Source organism: Schistocerca gregaria, unplaced genomic scaffold (genome assembly GCF_023897955.1).
Source record: "Schistocerca gregaria isolate iqSchGreg1 unplaced genomic scaffold, iqSchGreg1.2 ptg000174l, whole genome shotgun sequence".
NCBI lineage: Eukaryota > Metazoa > Arthropoda > Insecta > Orthoptera > Acrididae > Schistocerca > Schistocerca gregaria.
The window spans coordinates 2254941-2264340 of record NW_026061726.1 but is presented as its reverse complement, the minus strand read 5'-3'; the positions used below and the strand labels follow the sequence as shown (position 1 = coordinate 2264340).

Here is a 9400-nt window from a genome sequence, read left to right as displayed (position 1 = left end):
AGTCGCAAAGAATGGGGAATAGCGCAGTTTGCTCGTGCATGGGGCGTAGCTCAGTTGGTAGAGCGTCCGCTTGGCATGTGAAAGGTCCAGGGATCAAGCCGCGGCGGCTCCATTTCTTGTGGTCGGTGCATGGTAAGTGTTGGTCGCGGCGAACCTAAAGGCACGCAAGATGTTGCAAAGCCAGCGTCACAGACTGATATGATGTATACTGACGTAAGGAGAGCAAGATGTAAGTGTGGGGACCGGCTGTTATCGAGGTGTCATCGAGTGCAGATCTGTCTTAGGTATCGCGGCTTAACCTCATTGAAGTCTAGAGGGTGGACAACACGTTGGTCTTACTCAGAGCGGTGTCCGAATTCTATTTTCGACGTTATACGTGCCACTTTCATTGTGGCCAACTACGATTCGATACATAATGCACGAAACCTGGAAGACACCCTAACGGATACATAGAGAGTAGTGTTTGTCTGCTGAATAATGGGAGTGCAAGGGTCTGTGTCGTCTATATGGCTGTATGTAGCACCATTAGTCTTCGGAGGGGGCGGGCGTAGCTCAGATGGTAGAGCGCTCGCTTAGTATGCGAGAGGTACTGGGATCAATACCCAATGCCTCCAGAATTTTTAACACACCTACATGCGCACCTTGCCATGCAAGTGGAATAATTCACAACCAGCAGATGTGTCTAGGAAGATACAAGCGAATGATTAGCATCCACAATTGACAAGCGTGGTGTTATTAGTGAGCAGGAAGCACCCTCCTCCCACGCCTACACTTAATTTAGAAACAGTACAAGTGTTCCCGTAAGATTCTCAAGCCTATGTCGGAAAGATCTGCCTTGCGCTGAGTTCACGTAAATCCCACTGCACATTCCTATTCTTTGCGTGCAGTCAGCTGCTACTGGTGTTGCTAGTTGTGACTGCTGATAACAGATGCCGCAGCAATCAATTCATGGAGTGAGTTGTATGTTTTGCGATAGTCTGTCTCTGACAAGCAAGCACTGGTGACATAGGTGCGAACACAGGAAGCTTGCAGACCCTCGCTGCCTGCAGACACCGAGCAGCCACACTAGGAGGGCGGCCTAAGCCATAGGCGAAATGTGCTCATTCGCTTTGGCGCGACGTCGAACTATAAATAATGCTGTCACTAGCGTGAGCGTCGTGGAAAGTCGGAAAAGTCGGCTGCGAGGGTGAGTGCCAAGTTTGGGGAGCTTTTCGTAGTATGCGCAGTGCAATGGAGACGCGGTAACTTGTTGTCGCCCAGTGTTTTGCAGTTGGACGACAAGATTGGTACACAGTAGTAAAGAGCGAGGCACTGAGTTGGCATGAATAATGGAGTGCACAACGGGGCTCGAGATGTGTTTGTTACCTCAGGTGCTGTATGATTGTCGACAAGGAGTGAAAACGGAGCAATTTGTGACGGCTCTTTCAATTTAAGACGTTAAAAACAGACGGAATTTGCATTTGTAATACCAGAGCATCGAAACTACTTGGAACTTTTGTGTATATGAACGGGTCCGCGCCTTTGTACTCTGCTCCCTTCACCGCTACAAACCAACCAACCATCGTGTCCGTGCGCATCTGAGTCGCAAAGAATGGGGAATAGCGCAGTTTGCTCGTGCATGGGGCGTAGCTCAGTTGGTAGAGCGTTCGCTTGGCATGTGAAAGGTCCAGAGTTCAAGCCGCGGCGCCTTTATTTTTTGTGGTCAGTTCATTGTAAGTGTTGGTCGCGGCGAACCTAAAGGCACGCAAGGTGTTGCAAAGCCAGCCTCACAGACTGATATGATGTATACTGACGTAAGGAGAGGAAGATGTAAGTGTGGGGACCGGCTGTTATCGAGGTGTCATCGAGTGCAGATCTGTCTTAGGTATCGCGGCTTAACCTCACTGAAGTCTAGAGGGTGGACAACACGTTGGTCTTACTCAGAGCGGTGTCCGAATTCTATTTTCGACGTTATACGTGCCACTTTCATTGTGGCCAACTACGATTCGATACAGAATGCACGAAACCTGAAAGACACCCTAACGGATACATAGAGAGTAGTGTTTGTCTGCTGAATAATGGGAGTGCAAGGGTCTGTGTCGTCTATATGGCTGTATGTAGCACCATTAGTCTTCGGGGGGCGGGCGTAGCTCAGATGGTAGAGCGCTCGCTTAGTATGCGAGAAGTACTGGGATCAATACCCAGTGCCTCCAGAATTTTTAACACACCTACATGCGCACCTTGCCATGCAAGTGGAGTAATGCACAACCAGGAGATGTGTCTAGGAAGATACAAGCGAATGATTAGCATCCACAATTGACAAGCGTGCTGATATTAGTGCGCGGGAAGCACCCTCCTCCCACGCCTACACTTAATTTAGAAACAGTACAAGTGTTCCCGTAAGATTCTTAAGCCTATGTCGGAAAGATCTGCCTTGCGCCGAGTTCACGTAAATCCCGCTGCACATTCCTATTCTTTGCGTGCAGTCAGCTGCTACTGGTGTTGCTAGTTGTGACTGCTGATAACAGATGCCGTAGCAATCAATTCATGGAGTGAGTTGTATGTTTTGCGATAGTCTGTCTCTGACAAGCAAGCACAGGTGACATAGGTGCGAACACAGGAAGCTTGCAGACCCTCGCTGCCTGCAGACAGCGAGCAGCCACACTAGGAGGGCGGCCTAAGCCGTAGGCGAAATGTGCTCATTCGCTTTGGCGCGACGTCGAACTATAAAGAATGCTGTCACTAGCGTGAGCGTCGTGGAAAGTCGGAAAAGTCGGCTGCAAGTGTGAGTGCCAAGTTTGGGGAGCGTTTCGTAGTATGCGCAGTGCAATGGAGACGCGGAAACTTGTTGTGGCCCAGTGTTTTGCAGTTGGACGACAAGATTGGTACACAGTAGTAAAGAGCGAGGCACTGAGTTGGCATGAATAATGGAGTGCACAATGGGGCTCCAGATGTGTTTGTTAACTCAGGTGCTGTATGATTGTCGACAAGGAGTGAAAACGGAGCAATTTGTGACGGCTCTTTCAATTTAAGACGTTAAAAACAGACGGAATTTGCATTTGTAATACCAGAGCATCGAAACTACTTGGAACTTTTGTGTATATGAACGGGTCCGCGCCTTTGTACTCTGCTCCCTTCACCGCTACAAACCAACCAACCATCGTGTCCGTGCGCATCTCAGTCGCAAAGAATGGGGAATAGCGGAGTTTGCTCGTGCATGGTGCGTCGCTCAGTTGGTAGAGCGTTCGCTTGGCATGTGAAAGGTCCAGGGTTCACGCCGCGGCGCCTCCATTTTTGTGGTCAGTGCATGGTAAGTGTTGGTCGCGGCGAACCTAAAGGCACGCAAGATGTTGCAAAGCCAGCGTCACAGACTGATATGATGTATACTGACGTAAGGAGAGCAAGATGTAAGTGTGAGGACCGGCTGTTATCGAGGTGTCATCGAGTGCAGATCTGTCTTAGGTATCGCGGCTTAATCTCATTGAAGTCTAAAGGGTGGACAACACGTTGGTCTTACTCAGACCGGTGTCCGAATTCTATTTTCGACGTTATACGTTCCACTTTCATTGTGGCCAACTACGATTCGATACAGAATGCACGAAAACTGAAAGACACCCTAACGGATACATATAGAGTAGTGTTTGTCTGCTGAATAATGGGAGTGCAAGGGTCTGTGTCGTCTATATGGCTGTATGTAGCACCATTAGTCTTCGGGGGGGCGGGCGTAGCTCAGATGGTAGAGCGCTCGCTTAGTATGCGAGAGGTACTGGGATCAATACCCAGTGCCTCCAGAATTTTTAACACACCTACATGCGCACCTTGCCATGCAAGTGGAATAATTCACAACCAGCAGATGTGTCTAGGAAGATACAAGCGAATGATTAGCATCCACAATTGACAAGCGTGCTGTTATTAGTGCGCAGAAAGCACACTCCTCCCACGCCTACACTTAATTTAGAAACAGTACAAGTGTTCCCGTAAGATTCTTAAGCCTATGTCGGAAAGATCTGCCTTGCGCCGAGTTCACGTAAATCCCGCTGCACATTCCTATTCTTTGCGTGCAGTCAGCTGCTACTGGTGTTGCTAGTTGTGACTGCTGATAACAGATGCCGTAGCAATCAATTCATGGAGTGAGTTGTATGTTTTGCGATAGTCTGTCTCTGACAAGCAAGCACAGGTGACATAGGTGCGAACACAGGAAGCTTGCAGACCCTCGCTGCCTGCAGACACCGAGCAGCCACACTAGGAGGGCGGCCTAAGCCGTAGGCGAAATGTGCTCATTCGCTTTGGTGCGACGTCGAACTATAAAGAATGCTGTCACTAGCGTGAGCGTCGTGGAAAGTCGGAAAAGTCGGCTGCAAGTGTGAGTGCCAAGTTTGGGGAGCGTTTCGTAGTATGCGCAGTGCAATGGAGACGCGGAAACTTGTTGTCTTCCAGTGTTTTGCAGTTGGACGACAAGATTGGTACACAGTAGTAAAGAGCGAGGCACTGAGTTGGCATGAATAATGGAGTGCACAATGGGGCTCCAGATGTGTTTGTTAACTCAGGTGCTGTATGATTGTCGACAAGGAGAGAAAACGGAGCTATTTGTGACGGCTCTTTCAATTTAAGACGTTAAAAACAGACGGAATTTGCATTTGTAATACCAGAGCATCGAAACTACTTGGAACTTTTGTGTATATGAACGGGTCCGCGCCTTTGCACTCTGCTCCCTTCACCGCTACAAACCAACCAACCATCGTGTCCGTGCGCATCTGAGTCGTTAAGAATGGGGAATAGCGCTGTTTGCTCGTGCATGGGGCGAAGCTCTATTGGTAGAGCGTTCGCTTGGCATGTGAAAGGTCCAGGTTTCAAGCCGCGGCCCCTCCATTTTTTGTGGTCAGTGCATGGTAAGTGTTGGTCGCGGCGAACCTAAAGGCACGCAAGATGTTGCAAAGCCAGCGTCACAGATTGATATGATGTAAACTGACGTAAGGAGAGCAAGATGTCAGTGTGTGGACCGGCTGTTATCGAGGTGTCATCTGTCTTAGGTATCGCGGCTTAACCTCATTGAAGTCTAAAGGGTGGACAACACGTTGGTCTTACTCAGAGCGGTGTCCGAATTCTATTTTCGACGTTATACGTTCCACTTTCATTGTGGCCAACTTCGATTCGATAAAGAATGCACGAAAACTGAAAGACACCCTAACGGATACATAGAGAGTAGTGTTTGTCAGCTGAATAATGGGAGTGCAAGGGTCTGTGTCGTCTATATGGCTGTATGTAGCACCATTAGTCTTCGGGGGGGCGGGCGTAGCTCAGATGGTAGAGCGCTCGCTTAGTATGCGAGAGGTACTGGGATCAATACCCAGTGCCTCCAGAATTTTTAACACACCTACATGCGCACCGTGCCATGCAAGTGGAATAATTCACAACCAGCAGATGTGTCTAGGAAGATACAAGCGAATGATTAGCATCCACAATTGACAAGCGTGGTGTTATTAGTGCGCAGGAAGCACCCTCCTCCTACGCCTACACTTAATTTAGAAACAGTACAAGTGTTCCCGTAAGATTCTCAAGCCTATGTCGGAAAGATCTGCCTTGCGCCGAGTTCACGTAAATCCCACTGCACATTCCTATTCTTTGCGTGCAGTCAGCTGCTACTGGTGTTGCTAGTTGTGACTGCTGATAACAGATGCCGTAGCAATCAATTCATGGAGTGAGTTGTATGTTTTGCAATAGTCCGTCTCTGACAAGCAAGCACAGGTGACATAGGCGCGAACACAGGAAGCTTGCAGACCCTCGCTGCCTGCAGACACCGAGCAGCCACACTAGGAGGGCGGCCTAAGCCGTATTCGAAATGTGCTCATTCGCTTTATCGCGACGTCGAACTATAAATAATGCTGTCACTAGCGTGAGCGTCGTGGAAAGTCGGAAAAGTCGGCTGCGAGGGTGAGTGCCAAGTTTGGGGAGCGTTTCGTAGTATGCGCAGTGCAATGGAGACGCAGAAACTTGTTGTGGCCCAGTGTTTTGCAGTTGGACGACAAGATTGGTACACAGTAGAAAAGAGCGAGGCACTGAGTTGGCATGTATAATGGAGTGCACAATGGGGCTCGAGATGTGTTTGTTAACTCACGTGCTGTATGATTGTCAACAAGGATTGAAAACGGAGCAATTTGTGACGGCTCTTTCAATTTAAGACGTTAAAAACACACGGAATTTGCATTTGTAATACCAGAGCATCGAAACTACTTGGAACTTTTGTGTATATGAACCTGTCCGCGCCTTTGTACTCTGCTCCCTTCACCGCTACAAACCAACCAACCATCGTGTCCGTGCGCATCTGAGTCGCAAAGAATGGGGAATAGCGCAGTTTGCTTGTGCATGGGGCGTAGCTCAGTTGGTAGAGCGTTCGCTTGGCATGTGAAAGGTCCAGCGTTCAAGCCGCGGCGGCTCCATTTTTTGTGGTCAGTGCATGGTAAGTGTTGGTCGCGGCGAACCTAAAGGCACGCAAGATGTTGCAAAGCCAGCGTCACAGACTGATATGATGTATACTGACGTAAGGAGAGCAAGATGTAAGTGTGGGGACCGGCTGTTATCTAGGTGTCATCGAGTGCAGATCTGTCTTAGGTATCGCGGCTTAACCTCATTGAAGTCTAGAGGGTGGACAACACGTTGGTCTTACTCAGAGCGGTGTCCGAATTCTATTTTCGACGTTATACGTGCCACTTTCATTGTAGCCAACTACGATTCGATACAGAATGCACGAAACCTGAAAGACACCCTAACGGATACATAGAGAGTAGTGTTTGTCTGCTGAATAATGGGAGTGCAAGGGTCTGTGTCGTCTATATGGCTGTATGTAGCACCATTAGTCTTCTCGGGGGCGGCCGTAGCTCAGATGGTAGAGCGCTCGCTTAGTATGCGAGAGGTACTGGGATCAATACCCAGTGCCTCCAGAATTTTTTACACACCTACATGCGCACCTTGCCATGCAAGAGGAATAATTCACAACCAGCAGATGTGTCTAGGAAGATACAAGCGAATGATTAGCATCCACAATTGACAAGCGTGCTGTTATTAGTGCGCAGGAACACCCTCCTCCTACGCCTACACTTAATTTAGAAACAGTACAAGTGTTCCCATAAGATTCTCAAGCCTATGTCGGAAAGATCTGCCTTGCGCCGAGTTCACGTAAATCCCACTGCACATTCCTATTCTTTGCGTGCAGTCAGCTGCTACTGGTGTTGCTAGTTGTGACTGCTGATAACAGATGCCGTAGCAATCAATTCATGGAGTGAGTTGTATGTTTTGCGATAGTCTGTCTCTGACAAGCAAGCACAGGTGACATAGGTGCGAACACAGGAAGCTTGCAGACCCTCGCTGCCTGCAGACACCGAGCAGCCACACTTGGAGGGCGGCCTAAGCCGTAGGCGAAATGTGCTCATTCGCTTTGGCGCGACGTCGAACTATAAATAATGCTGTCACTAGCGTGAGCGTCGTGGAAAGTCGGAAAAGTCGGCTGCGAGTGTGAGTGCCAAGTTTGGGGAGCGTTTCGTAGTATGCGCAGTGCAATGGAGACGCGGAAACTTGTTGTCTTCCAGTGTTTTGCAGTTGGACGACAGGATTGGTACACAGTAGTAAAGAGCGAGGCACTGAGTTGGCATGAATAATGGAGTGCACAATGGGGCTCCAGATGTGTTTGTTAACTCAGGTGCTGTATGATTGTCGACAAGGAGTGAAAACGGAGCAATTTGTGACGGCTCTTTCAATTTAAGACGTTAAAAACAGACGGAATTTGCATTTGTAATACCAGAGCATCGAAACTACTTGGAACTTTTGTGTATATGAACGAGTCCGCGCCTTTGTACTCTGCTCCCTTCACCGCTACAAACCAACCAACCATCGTGTCCGTGCGCTTCTGAGTCGTAAAGAATGGGGAATAGCGCTGTTTGCTCGTGCATGGGGCGAAGCTCAGTTGGTAGAGCGTTCGCTTGGCATGTGAAAGGTCCAGGTTTCAAGCCGCGGCGCCTCCATTTTTTGTGGTCAGTGCATGGTAAGTGTTGGTCGCGGCGAACCTAAAGGCACGCAAGATGTTGCAAAGGCAGCGTCACAGACTGATATGATGTATACTGACGTAAGGAGAGCAAGATGTAAGTGTGGGGACCGGCTGTTATCGAGGTGTCATCGAGTGCAGATCTGTCTTAGGTATCGCGGCTTAACCTCATTGAAGTCTAAAGGGTGGACAACACGTTGGTCTTACTCAGACCGGTGTCCGAATTCTATTTTCGACGTTATACGTTCCACTTTCGTTGTGGCCAACTACGATTCGATACAGAATGCACGAAACCTGAAAGACACCCTAACGGATACATAGAGAGTAGTGTTTGTCTGCTGAATAATGGGAGTGCAAGGGTCTGTGTCGTCTATATGGCTGTATGTAGCACCATTAGTCTTCGGGGGGGGGGGGGGGCGGGCGTAGCTCAAATCATAGAACGCTCGCTTAGTATGCGAGAGGTACTGCGATCAATACCCAGTGCCTCCAGAATTTTTAATACACCTACATGCGCACCTTGCCATGCAAGAGGAATAATTCACAACCAGCAGATGTGTCTAGGAAGATACAAGCGCATGATTAGCATCCACAATTGACAAGCGTGCTGTTATTAGTGCGCAGGAAGCACCCTCCTCCCACGCCTACACTTAATTTAGAAACAGTACAAGTGTTCCCGTAAGATACTCAAGCCTATGTCGGAAAGATCTGCCTTGCGCCGAGTTCACGTAAATCCCACTGCACATTCCTATTCTTTGCGTGCAGTCAGCTGCTACTGGTGTTGCTAGTTGTGACTGCTGATAACAGATGCCGTAGCAATCAATTCATGGAGTGAGTTGTATGTTTTGCGATAGTCTGTCTCTGACAAGCAAGCACTGGTGACATAGGTGCGAACACAGGAAGCTTGCAGACCCTCGCTGCCTGCAGACACCGAGCAGCCACACTAGGAGGGCGGCCTAAGCCGTAGGCGAAATGTGCTCATTCGCTTTGGCGCGACGTCGAACTATAAATAATGCTGTCACTAGCGTGAGCGTCGTGGAAAGTCGGAAAAGTCGGCTGCGAGGGTGAGTGCCAAGTTTGGGGAGCGTTTCGTAGTATGCGCAGTGCAATGGAGACGCGGAAACTTGTTGTGGCCCAGTGTTTTGCAGTTGGACGACAAGATTGGTACACAGTAGTAAAGAGCGAGGCACTGAGTTGGCATGAATAATGGAGTGCACAATGGGGCTCGAGATGTGTTTGTTACCTCAGGTGCTGTATGATTGTCGACAAGGAGTGAAAACGGAGCAATTTGTGACGGCTCTTTCAATTTAAGACGTTAAAAACAGACGGAATTTGCATTTGTAATACCAGAGCATCAAAACTACTTGGAACTTTTGTGTATATGAACGG

The 9400-nt window shown here is 48.9% G+C and overlaps 1 non-coding gene across 1 annotated transcript; it reads left to right on the top strand.

Annotated features, from left to right (window-relative positions):
* The first annotated feature begins 6346 nt into the window (after nt 1–6346).
* Nucleotides 6347–6416, top strand: Trnaa-ggc (transfer RNA alanine (anticodon GGC)). The gene has a single exon. It is a non-coding gene; the product is annotated as a tRNA-Ala (tRNA).
* Nucleotides 6417–9400: the final 2984 nt, after the last annotated feature.